At 36.9% G+C, this 13524-nt stretch overlaps 1 protein-coding gene across 1 annotated transcript in view; it reads right to left on the bottom strand.

Annotated features, from left to right (window-relative positions):
- The window catches only part of dennd1a (DENN/MADD domain containing 1A), a 1078084-nt gene extending 1064765 nt beyond the window's left edge, over positions 1-13319 (bottom strand). Inside the window, exon 1 of the mRNA XM_039762706.1 lies at positions 13207-13319. The gene's annotated coding sequence lies outside the window, so the exon portion shown is untranslated. The remainder of the gene's footprint in view (positions 1-13206) is intronic.
- Between the last annotated feature and the right edge of the window lie 205 nt (positions 13320-13524).

Genomic DNA, 13524 nt, shown 5'->3' with positions numbered 1-13524 from the left:
AAAGCACTAAGAACCAACTTCATATTCAAAGAACCCTTCCCAGAATGAAATTTTGCTTTGTCCAGCAGTAGTTCTACGAGGAACCATAAAATGCCATTAAAGAATGTTTATTTTTAAGAGTGTACTGCCAGTGTTTGTCAATGGAGAATGCATGGCCATGTGCTTGGTTTAATACACTTTTAACAATGGGTGCAGCTGAAACACCTGAAACCAGTAATTTGAAGGGGTGTCCATGTACTTTTTGTCATATTTGTGTATCTGAACAATTCAATTAGTTTGTAACAAGGACTTGCATCAAATTAAGTACGAGTGAAAGCTTACAACCACAGCAATCCTCTGCGACTAAGGCTGGTCACCCTTCCATAGGAGGATCTAATAATACAAGTGCAGTTTCCCAAAGCTTATTTCAATCACTATTTTTAGTGACTTAGCTTGTTATACAACATTCTTCAGTAAGCAATAGTGTTTGCTTTTCAATACTTTAGCATATTGCTGAATAACTGACATATGGATTATACAACACAAGTACTGCAAACTTAGACTGTTTTCATGGATATTTGAATATTGTTAGGTTTTTGTTCAGAACTGGCCCTTTTGTATCATAAACTTTTTGACTTCCATTCTTCATGAAAACATGGGTTTAAAAATGTTATTAGCCATCGCTGTAAACAACATGGGGTACAAAACATCCATTATCCAACCCACTATATCCTAACTACAGGGTCACAGGGGTCTGCTGGAGCCAATCACAGCCAACAAGGCAAGAAACAAACCCCGGGCAGGGTGCCAACCCACCACAGGGCATACACACGCAGCATCAATTTAGGATTGCCAATGCACCAAACCTACATGTCTTTGGACTGTGGGAGAAAACTGGAGCACACAGAGGAAACCCACACAGACACGGTGAGAACATGGAAACTCCACGCAGGGAGGTCCCGGTAAGTGAACCCAGGTCTTCTAACTGCGAGGCAGCAGCGCTACCCACCGTGCCACCCAGGGTACAAAGAAGATAAAAATACAATTTTGGGGTGGAGTATTCCCTTAAATCAAAAGGTTGATGGTTCAGGTCCTATTTCTGGTTCACTGTGTGACCCTGAACAAGTCATTTATCCCGCCTGTGTTCCAACTGTAAAAAAAAATCTTTAATAATTTTACCATATCCTTACCATATAAGTAACCTTGGACAAGGGCAGCAGCTTAATATACAATACAAAAAGATAAAAGCATGCACATTTCTTTCATTTGCCTATGGGATCTGCTTCAAGCAGATGTCTTTCATAATTAGATAATTATTTGAATGGAGTCTAGCTCTGTGCATCTCTGTATTTTTGAGTTAAATTTATTTATCTTAGCAAGTCCCACAGTTGATTTATGCAACTTGTCTTTCTCCTCCAGCACTTCTATGTCCAGGTGAGGGCCACAAATTAAATATGTTGAGCAGAGCAGGCCAGTCCTCACTTTTCCAAGTAACAGTATTACAGTTCCTACTGGGAAATTCCAAAGCTAACTGTAAGATACAATCCTTTAGTTTTCTCCTATGTCTTCTTATGGTTTGCCAGTCCTTTTATATCCATCTTGGTAAGTTCTACTGAACATATACACTATGTGTCCAAACAACTGTAACTAACTTAGATTAATCTGGTCAAGTAGCTATGGTACCTTGTCTCTTTGCAGCACTACTAGTAAGATAATTTGAGTTTGAGTGTGCAGTCATAAGTCTTCTCCACAAACAACAACAACAACAACATTTATTTCTATAGCACATTTTCATACAAATAATGTAGCTCAAAGTGCTTTACATGATGAAAAAAAGACAAAGTAAGAATTAGAATAATAAAACACTAATTAACATAGAATAAGAGTAAGGTCCGATGGCCAGGAAGGACAAAAAAACCAAAAAACACTCCAGACGGCTGGAGAGAAAAAATAAAATCTTCAGGGGTTCCAGGCCATGGGACCGCCCAGTCCCCTCTGGGCATTCTACCTAACATAAATGAAACAGTCCTCTTTGTATTTAGGGTTTAAAGAAAAATCCAGTCTGATTAAGACTAAATACCTGAGCACAAACAAAGAATTGTTCCACTTTTCCACATCCAGAACAAAATCAGACCTGCACCTCCTATATTATAGTGAACATACTGTGTGTTCCCAGGGAAGTCCTGTATATCATCCTCAGTTTAGCCCTTTTATATTTTTAGAATGCCTTTATTATTCCCATATTTTACATATGACTACTTTCTCAATCAGTGGCACCATGGTGTAGTGTGTAAAACTGCTTCTTTGTAGATCTTTTGTGTGAGTCCTGTGCAAATTTTTCCTGTGTCTGTAGAGAATTTCCTCCAGTTACCCAAAAGACATGCAGGTTTCATCATTGTTGCTTCCAAATTGGCCTTACATGTGTTTGGTATGTGTGTGGATGTCTGAAATGGACTGACACTCTGTCCAGGGCTGCTTCCAATTTGCTTCCATATTGGACTCTGACCTATTTGAAAATTTAGTAATTTAATGTATTATAGCAGATAAATGGGAAGGGTTGCTGTCAGAAAAGGCATCCGGCTATAAAAAAAAATCCCAAACCTAGAAAACATCGACCCCAAATAGAGGAAGAAGAAGAAGATAGCTGTCCCTTTTTCTGGATATCCTTTATCCATTGAAGGGTTGTGGAGAGTTTTCCTCAGGTGCATGGAAAAATCCAATCCTGGACAAGAATTTTGACATTTATTTTAGCTATTCAGAGATTATACAGTGACTATAAATTCACCCTTTGAACATTTTTACATTTTATTGTGGGGCAACATTGAATCAAAGTAATTTGGATTAGGTGTTTATGAGATTGATCAAGGTAAAAAGACTCTTTAATGTCCAAGTGAAAACAGATCTCTGCCAAGTGGTCTAAATTAATTTACAGATATAAAATACAAAGTAACTGCATAATGAATCTTCAGTATAACATGCCTAAAGTGGTGCAGCCAACTGATTTTAGAAGTCATAGAATTAGGTCGATGGAGATCACCTGTCTAGGGTTTCAGTTGATTGTTGTCTAAATGCATCTGAATGTTAAAGGCACAAATTGTGGTGAGTCAGAATGGTGGCCTAACCTACAGAATAAAGACAACAAAAACACTCCAAGGAACTCAATGAAAAGCACATATCTGGGGACAGATACAAGAAAATATCCAAGTCAGTGGATATCCAGTTAGCTTGTCATTAAGAAATTGAAAGAATTTGGCACAACTGTAAATCTATCTAAAGCAGGCCATCCACAAAAACTGATTGATTGAGAAAGAAGAAGAATAGCAAGGAAGGCCACCAGGGACAGATTAAGCCACCAGGGACAGATTAAGGAGGGTGGGGCCCCTGAGCTACAGACATTTTTTGGGCCCTACCTTCACAAAATGCTGTAAGTGCTGCACACTTCAACTTCAAGGTCTCAGAGCTTTGTATATAGTGGTCAAGTAAGAGTAAGGATAGAGACCAAAGAAATATTGGGGCACCCTGTTTAATTCAACTGCAATGAATACAAAAAACAAGAGCATGAAGATGTAGAAAACAGAAAAATAAATAGAGGTTAAAGCCTTACTGGCTGTCAGCTTGAAACCAAATAAGACACCTCCTTCTGGGGATGTCTGGACTTTGTAGGGCTTTGAGCAGAAGGGGTGGGGTTTTGTCCTGGAGTGGTATTACGTACCTTTGATGAGCCCAGAAGGTGATTCTCCAATGTGCATGCACAACAATATATCCGACAGTGGCTCAGAAAAATTACAAAAAATAAAATGACAATAGTCTGTGAAGAAAGAGGTCAGCGTTCTTGTTTTGATTAGCTGTTTTTGTTAATATTTTATAGCTTTTCCTGGATGGATTTTTAATACATATGCATTCAAATAGAGGTTATGAATTTCAAGGAATCTAAAAATAACATTGTTTTTTCATTATATGGTGAAATGAAAGAGTAGAAAATATTTACCATCTTACTATAATTTCATATTTGTTTGTTGTTTTGGAGCAAACACATCAGCCATTGCCATAGTGATCTATCCCAGAACCACTTAGAAACGCGCAACATCTGTCATGCTAGCCTCGCAAAGCATCATGGGGCACTAAGAAAAAAGAACAACAGCAATAACATTTATTTATATAGCATGTTTTCCTACAAATAATGGAGCTCAAAGTGCTTTACAAAATAAAATAAAAGGAACTTATAAACAAACAAGATTAGACAATAATATTATACAGTATATAAGGGAAAAAGGCAAGTTTGAATGGCCAGGAGAATAGAAAAAAAACCTCCAGTTAGGCTGGAGTTTTTCCTAAGAAAGTTTTCCTAAACTAGCACATAAGGTGGATTTTCAGAAAGTAATTCAGCAAACAAGGTCACCAGCAAACCCAGCAAATTTGCTGTTAAAAATTATTTTCTTGTGGCTCTGGGCTCCTGCCCCATTATGTCCTTGCTATAATCAGGACATGGAGGCCACAAAGAGACCTCTGAGAACTCTGAAGTGTTTTACTGTAAACTACAGCGGCTGAGATTAGTGAGACAGTGCAGACAACAACTGTTGTTTGGGTGTGTCACTATGCAGCTTTGTGAAAGAGTGGCAAAGTGAAAGCCACTGTTAATAAAAAAAACACACATGACACCTCAGCAGAAGGCACGTGGAACTCTGAAGTCAGCTAGAAGAAAGTTCTATGTTCTGCTGAGACCAAAATTAAGATTTTGGCCATCAGATTAAACGCCATGTTACACTGCGCACTATCACGTTATTACACATTATCATTGTGAAGCAGGGTGGTGACAATATCAGACTGTGGGGGTGCTTCTCCACAGCAGGTCCTGGAGAGCTTATAAGGGAAGAATGAATGAAGCAAATTAAAGGGAAATCCTAAAGGGAAACCTGATGTAATCTGCAGGAAACCTGAACCTTTGTAGAAAATATGTTTTCCTTTAAGTCAACAAGTCCAAGCATAAAGCCAAACCTATACAGGAATGGCTTAAAATAATAATGTTAATTTCATAGATTGGTCGGGTCTAGATCTTAATCCAACTGCCAATTTGTGGCTGCACTTAAACAAGGCTGTTCACTCATAATCACCATGCAAACTAAAATAGCTTGAGCAGTTTTGCAAAGAAGAACAGGTGAAAATGACACATTTACAAATCTGTTGGACAGAGAGACCTGTGCAAAAAGTGCTATTATGGCTGCCAAAGGTGCATCTGCAAAACACAGTAATAACCTGAAGGGATTAAATACTTATGCAATCAGTTATTTGCAGAGATCTGTTTTTACTTGGACATTAAAGTCATTTTCTGTTGATCAGTGTCAAAAAAGGCAAATTAAAATCCTCTCTGATTCAATGCAGTATAAAAACAAAAAGTGAAAAATTTGAAGGGGCTGAATATGTTTTATTGGCACTGTATATATTAGATACAAATTTAACTCTCATCAAATTAGAATTATTGCTATGATAGGAATTCTATTATTGTGATTGTGACGTGATTGCATACTTAAAACAAATGCAAATTGTTTAATGTTATAAATATTTTTTTATATAGTTCAGATGATTGCCAGAGAAATATACAAAGAAAGCTGCAGTTAAACAAGGCAGTAAGCTGTTAGATGTTTTTTGGTGTGGATTATTTAAAGTTAGTCTGTGAAGAACTATCATTAATGTCATCTCAAAGTTGATGGATTGTTTATTACATTAAATCAAACCAACATATAACATTTATAGGAAACAAATTCCGTTTTTGAACTGACGATATGCAATGAGTTCCACAAAAGACATTAATGGATGATTGTGGTTATAAAGCTACAGTTGTGTTCAGTCAAAGTAGCAATACAGTTGGTTCTGTCTATATCATTGCTAGCCAGATGTACAAACATCTGGGTGCTGAGAGCAGCCTGTACTTAGCAGAAACCTCTTGATTTGACAGTTTTGAAAATGACTACAGTAAGTACTAAATTTAAATCTGTTAAATGTATAGTAAGCAAAAAGTGTTGCATATGATATGTAGAATACCCAGAACTTAAATGTTAAACATTTGTACAGTTTGTACTGTACACTGTGCATATAGCAGCCTTTTTTGAAGGGTTTTGAAAACTATTCTTAAAAAATGGAAAGTGTCATTATTAAGTCTTGGGATCCCTCAACCTATTGCAGCAGCTCTGGGTACAAGCTACAGAACAATTGACTACATGTAACAATTCAACAACAACAACATTTATTTTTATATAAATTCCAATTAGGGATAAATGTGAAACAGTCATGTAGTGGTGGTTCTCTGGCTAAGCGATCTGTGCTAGTAACTGGAAGGTTGCAGAACTGAATCCTAGAAATGCCAGAAGGAATGCTCTTGGGCATGGCATTTAAACTGCATTTGCTCCATGGGTACTGCAGAAATAGCTGACCCTGTGCTTTCACCCCAAGCCTCTCTCTCTCTCTCTCGCTCTGAAGAGTAAGATGAATATTTGAAAAAAGACAGATTCCTATTGCAACTAAAAAAAGAGTTAAAGCTACTGCTTATTGGATCCAGCATCCTGAGCAAGGATTCAGCTCTGGGCTTTCCTAAAGGTTTCCCTTCATGTCCACAAAGATGTGTACGTATGGTTAATTTTTCACTCCAAACAGCTAGTGTGAATATGTGTGTGTGGGTAAACCCTGCTAAGGGCTGGCAACCTGTACAGGGCTTGTGCCCAGTGCTGCCAGCCTTAGGTCCTCCTGTTACCCTCAACTAGATTAAGCAGGTTTGTAAATGGACGTACAGAGGATTCAGAACGTTTTTAGAGCCCCTCACTTTCTGCACACTTTATTGTGTTGTACATTTAGTCCCTCTGTGCAATCTGCTAGGTTAATATGGATTTAATATGCTTGGCCATTTTAACTTTGTTGTCGTGACGAAAGGGGAAGTATGCGAGACATACAAGTAGAAGTAAGCTGAGAGAGTCGCCTTCAAAGATGACAAGTATAAATCTGGACTGGAGGTGAGAAATCCTACTCACAAATAATGACAGAGTCTGAGAAGCAGGTTTTACCAGAATGTATTTGAAAGTGGGAGTGCCAATTAAGAAACGTTCACAAACTCAAATACAGATGAAAGGTGCTAAAGGTACATGTAAGGGATGTAAGAATCATTTTTGAATCATTCTCTTACCTGTTTTCACCAGGTACCATGGCTAGATTACTATAAACCAAAAACTGAAACATCTTTTTTCTTTAAGTATTCAGACCCTTTTATGTGGCACTTCAAACTGTAGTCCAGTGCATTGTGCTTGCCTTTTTATCTTTAAGAATTTTATTGAAGTCTACCTATGGCAAATTGAATTGATTGGACATACTGTAGTTTAAAAATGACCACATGTACCTGTGTATATAAGGTCCCATAATTCACACTATATGTCAGGACAAAAACTAAGCCATGAAGTCTATGGAACTCTCTGTAGACATGTAGACATTAATGATAAAAATCAGAACCTTTTGTAAACCTTTGAGTGTTCACAGAAGCATAGTGGTCTCGATAACTGAAATGGAAGAAGACTGAAACCACCGGTACTCTTCTTAGATTTGGCTGTGTAGCCAATCTGAGTAATCAGGCAACACTCCATCAATCAGGCGTTTATGGTAGAGTGGCTGCATGAAAGCCACCCTAAGTAAAAGGCATATGTCAGTTTGATTGACTCTGAGAGCATCAGTCAAACATTTCTCTGGTCTGATGAGACAACAATTAAACTCTTTGGGTAGAACTCCAAGCACTATGCTTAGCAAAGACCATGCACTGCTCATTACCTGCCTAATGCCATCCCTATAATGATACATGGTGCTGACATCATCATGCTATGGTGTTGCTTCTCAGTGCAGGGACAGGGACACTGGTCAGAATTGAGGAAGCCAAATACAGACATGTCCTTGAAGAAAACCTTCTCAAGAGTGTATTCCATCTGAGACTGGTTTGACAGTTCACCTTTCAGCACAGCAATGACACAAAGCATACAGCCAAGACAATGCTATAGTGGTTTTGGAACAAATCTCTGACTTTCCTTGAGTGGCCCGACCAAAACCCAAACCTAAACCCCATGGGACATCTGTGGACAGACCTGATTATGACACTTTACAGACACTTTCTCTCTAGTCTAATGGAACTTGAGAGAAAAAAGAGATGAACTGGCAAAATCAGGTGCGCAAGGGTGTAGAGTCATACCAAAAAAGACTCAAAGCTGGAATTGCTGCCAAAGAGGCTTCTACAAAGTTTTGAATTAAGAGTCTTTTATAAATGAGAGATTTCAGTTTTGATTTTTAATAAATTTGCAAACCTTTCTGAAAACATGGCTTATTGAGTGTGGATTGATGGTTAAAAATTTCATATTTATCCATTTCAAATTAAATCTATCACACGATACAGTGTGCAGAAAGTGAAGAGGTCTGAATAATATCTGAGTCCACTATATTATGGTAAGTATGTAAAACATAAGAAATATAGTGAGAAATTTTAGAAATGAGTGGATAGCAGTCCATCTGCCTTTTTTCATTAACGTTCTGTCATGTTACACTATTTTTCCAGTGAGTTTTAGACTTTATTTATATCATCTTAATGACTTGGGAGCAGTGGTATACCCCCATGACCTCTAGTCATGTAGTGTGATATCCCCAGTGACTAAGTCCATCCAATTTGCATGTTGCCTAAATAAAATTAATTTTGTCTTAAGTTGTAGGGGTGGGCTTTGTGTGTATGAGAGCTGACAACCAATGAACACCCACCCAGAAGTACAATTCAAATATTGCAACTACAAGGAATAAGGAATGCCAAAGTTTTGGACTTCATAAACAGAAAAGAAACTCATGGGTCTGATGTCTTATGTTTTATTTGTCACTAAAGAAAAAAAAGGAAGAGATTGCTGCTGAACTCATTGTATATGTAAAGCACCAGCTTTGTCCGGCAGCACATTCTTGCCTGTCACAAAAAGGGGCAAGTTTGTGATGTTCTGGAAATGTGAAACTGTGCTGGAAAATCATCATGGAGTCACTCAATTTGTCACCCCCTTGTGATTTATAGTCAGTTAATCTGACAATTTCAGGAAACAAGATCAACAATGGCAGTCAAGTTTGACATTCCCTCTAACTAGAAGTCATGAGACATGACTCTGGCTTTAGGCAATGGACTAGTTTACTGAGTATCTCAGTATCCAAATACCTCATCCTGATATCTTTTAAAAATGCAGTCAGGGTCTCCATTTTACCTACGTACCTATATAGATTTTATTAGATCGTCAGGCCTGTTTTGTGTAAAAGTGCTCCTTCCACTATTTTTTACTGGTATTTTTGGATATATAAGTCACTATTTTAATTAAAGAAATTTATTGAATCAACTTAATCAATACTTTTCAAAATTTTAAAGACTTGGATTAGATTCCTATCTAGCTTTTTCAAATTCAAATATAATTCACTTATATTGAGAGTATGATTTGTACTTTTCCTGCACACAGTACTCCTGATGATAAGATTTTTCTAGGAACTACACAATGCTCCATAAATTTTTGTTAAATGTTTTACATTTAAGGGGTATTAACAGATCATGAAAAAACTGAACTTAGTCAATGTGGTTGTGTGCAGCAAGAGTATTTTCAAAATCATTAAACTATAATTATTTTATAACTCTGCTATTAAATAATCACGGTTATTTATAGAGCCTATTACTGATCTAAATAAATAGAAGATATTTCTAGAACCTTTATGTGGATGGTTCTTAAAAGAAGCAAAAGCAGTTCTCCTATGGCATCGCTCTGAAGAGGAGCTCCGGCACCTTTATTTTTAAAAGTATGGATAAAAATATAAAAAGTATAAATTTGTTTCAGAGTAAATTTATAATTAAGGTTTCTTCTACCTGCAGTATATCATTGCTTCCATGAGAAGTCCAATTTGGGAGCATAGGGAAAGCTTGAGGGAACATGACAAGGAACTCTGGATGTCTTATAACATAACTAGTGCTTCTTTCTTTTCAAGAGGAACCCCCAAAGGTCCAAAACTAAAGGAAGATGACTTCCAGTCATATGTCATCAGGACCTTATAAAGGAGAGATGAGATCAGAACAACTCAGTTCATCCAACATGGAAGCTAAGATGAAACCTATGTTAGAAAAGATTGGTGGTATTGCTATTGTTAGGGGAAAAAACACTACCTAAACACTACCCATGGTCAAAGTGCAACTTTATGTTACAAGTGTATCTGCAGCATGGCTGGGGCCTTACAACAGTGTCGAGGAGAACGTCCCATGCTGGTACTTTAAAACATAATAGAGCAGATGATCTGTATGACCAGAAAGAGATAGGCAAACATCACTGGTCAGGGTTAGGGTTTAAATTTCTTTCATCTAATGACATCTGTCTCTGGTCATCACCACTATTTAACACACCATTAGGCTAAGATGTGCACTGATGAATACCTTTTGAAATACCTTTGACTTTTTCGTCATGAAATAGACCCAAGCCAATATTAATCCATAAAGATGCTTCAATTGAATTCACATAAGGAACCATACACTTTAGTGCAATGAGTAAGTCTACATCTACAGTATACTAGTATGTTTTTGTTTATAAATGCAGATGTTAGTTTTCATTTTTGCCTTTCTTCCACGCTACCTCCGCATTTTTAACCCTCAAAAAATCGAGACCTTAGAAGGCGTTTTCTAGAACCACACACTTCTGAAAATGCCAGCTCAGAATTTCAATGTGTATGGGTGAAAATGTCGACTCTAATCATGGTCTTGATTTGTGTGTGCTTGTGTTGTGGCCCTTCCCTGATTGGATCCTGCTCATTATCTGGTTGGTCACCCTTCACAGAAGAAAACCGTATTAACAAGATAAAGACAGAAGAGTCGTGTTTTGTACAGTTTGAATGCTGCATACATTTACAAAGGCAAATAAGTTCCTGGCTGCTGTAATGTTCAGTGTAGGCAAATGTTTATGTCAAATGCTTTTTTCATTGTTTTAGTGTCAACAGAAATATTTTCATAAACAATGTGAAAAGTCTAGTGTGGACGGAGATAATTTTCATTTAAAAATGCTGTGTTTAAAAGAAAATACAGTGGCAAGCATATACCCTAAATCTAGTTGTGATAAATTTACACATAAATATCTTATAGTGATAACTATCCAGAGATGAAAAATAATTTTGGCAACAACAACAACAACCTTTATTTATATAGCACATTTTCATACAAATAATGTAGCTCAAAGTGCTTTAAATGATGAAGAAAGAGAAAAAAAGACAAAGTAAGAATTAAAATAAGAGAACACTAATTAACATAGAATAAAAGTAAGGTCTGATGGCCAGGGAGGACAGAAAAAACAAAAAAAATTCCAGATGGCTGGAGAAAAAATAAAATCTGCAGGGGTTCCAGGCCATGAGACCACCCAACCCCCTCTAGGCATTCTACCTAACATAAATGATCAGTCCTCATTGTATACAGGGTTCTCATGGAAGGAATTGATGATGACAGTCACGTGGACTTCTGCCCATTAATCCATCAATGTAGGAACACCAAGGTGCTTTGATTAGGTGGTGGTGGTGCAATACGGATTTTGGAGCCACCATGAATAGTAATGATAATTAATTGAATATACAGAGCATCAGGATTAAACTAAAATGAAGCTATGAGAAAGCCATGTTAAAGTAATGTGTTTTTATCAGTTTTTTAAAGTGCTCCACTGTATTAGCCTGGCGAATTCCTATTGGCAGGCTATTCCAGATTTTAGGTGCATAACAGCAGAAGGCCGACTCACCGCTTCTTTTAAGTTTAGCTCTTGGAATTCTAAGGAGACACTCATTTGAAGATCTAAGGTTACGATTTGGAGTGTAAGGTGTCAGACATTCTGAAATATAAGATGGAACGAGATTATTTAAGGATTTGTAAACCATAAGCAGTATTTTAAAGTCAATTCTAAATGACACAGGTAACCAGTGTAGTGACATCAAAACTGGAGAAATGTGCTCGGATTTTCTTTTTCTAGTTAGGATTCTAGCAGCTGCATTCTGCACTAGTTGCAATCGATTTATGTCATTTTTGGGTAGTCCTGAGAGGAGTGCGTTACAGTAATCTAGCCGACTGAAAACAAACGCGTGAACTAATTTCTCTGCATCTTGCAGTGTTATAAGAGGTGTAACTTTTGCTATATTTCTTAAGTGAAAAAATGCTGTCCTAGTGATCTGATTAATATGTGATTTAAAATTCAGGTCAGAGTCAATAATTACCCCTAAATTCTTTACCTCCGTCTTGACTTTTAATCCAAATGCATCAAGTTTATTTCTAATAATCTCATTAGATCCATTTTTGCCAATCACTAAAATTTCAGTTTTCTCTTTATTTAGCTTGAGAAAATTACTACTCATCCATTCAGAAACACAAGTAAGACATAGTGTTAGTGAAACAACAGAGTCGGTGTCATCAGGTGCTATTTATAAATACAGCTGTGTGTTATCAGCATAACTATGGTAGCTCACGTTATGCCCTGAGATAATATGACCTAAACAGAGTTAACCAGAGTTAAACAGAACAAATATGTTTAAAAAAGAAATTTACCAATTTCAGCATATTGGTTTTGTTGTTTAGCTTCATGAATCTCAAGAAACTCTTCATTTTAATAAATTATACCTTTCTTTCAAAACCTAGGACTGCAAACCACAAAAACTTGTAATTCTCAAAATGGAAGAGGGGAACCATGGAAACCCCTGATTCACAATACAAAAATAATGCAATTTTAATATTCAAAGATTTAAGAAAATACTTTATGTAGGATTTACTTTAAAAAGAAGCAAACAATCAAAAAGGATACGCCTAATCTGCTCACTTAAAAGCAATAAAAAACCAAGTGTGAGATCCAAAATCAAAATTCTCTATCAAAATCTACAAGATCCAAAAGAAAGCCAAGCAAACATGAACAATCCTTGGAACACATGAAGTTAATTTTTCGTTTGGTCTACTCTCACACACACACGCAGAAAGACACATACTCTACACATAGGCCCTATCCACTTAAACATTGATTATAAATGATGCCTACACGGCCTATCACTCCTCAGCACTCCACAAGGTGACTCATCTTTGGCATTAAAAGCATACAGGTGTCACCAGGTATAATCAAGATCTAAAGGTTACTTTGGTTCCCGAGAATAACCTAAATACATGAAGGCTGGTACACCTTGGCTAATGCCACTTACCAACCAGTGATGAGTTACTTCTATCCAGCTGCTCTCTATTAGGAATGTCTCTCTCAGCCTGCTAACCCTCTGAGAAAGAAAGTTTCAGTCTTCTCACATCAGGTGCCCAGTATTTACTTTATTACTTCAGTCACTTAAGAAATGCCTGCAATGTAACAGCAAAGTAGGAATTATTAATATATTTATTATATAATAACAGCAGAGGAAAGTACAACAGGATGCAAATGAATAGTAATGTCAGGATGTAAGGTTTGTTTTAACTGCACCATTGCCTTTAAGTTAGAAAGCTTACTGAAAATTAGCAGCAAAAGAAACATT

This window comes from Polypterus senegalus, chromosome 9 (assembly GCF_016835505.1).
Source record: "Polypterus senegalus isolate Bchr_013 chromosome 9, ASM1683550v1, whole genome shotgun sequence".
NCBI classification, from domain to species: domain Eukaryota; kingdom Metazoa; phylum Chordata; class Cladistia; order Polypteriformes; family Polypteridae; genus Polypterus; species Polypterus senegalus.
Note: the sequence above shows the minus strand (reverse complement) of the source record. Positions and strands in the feature narration are given on the sequence as shown.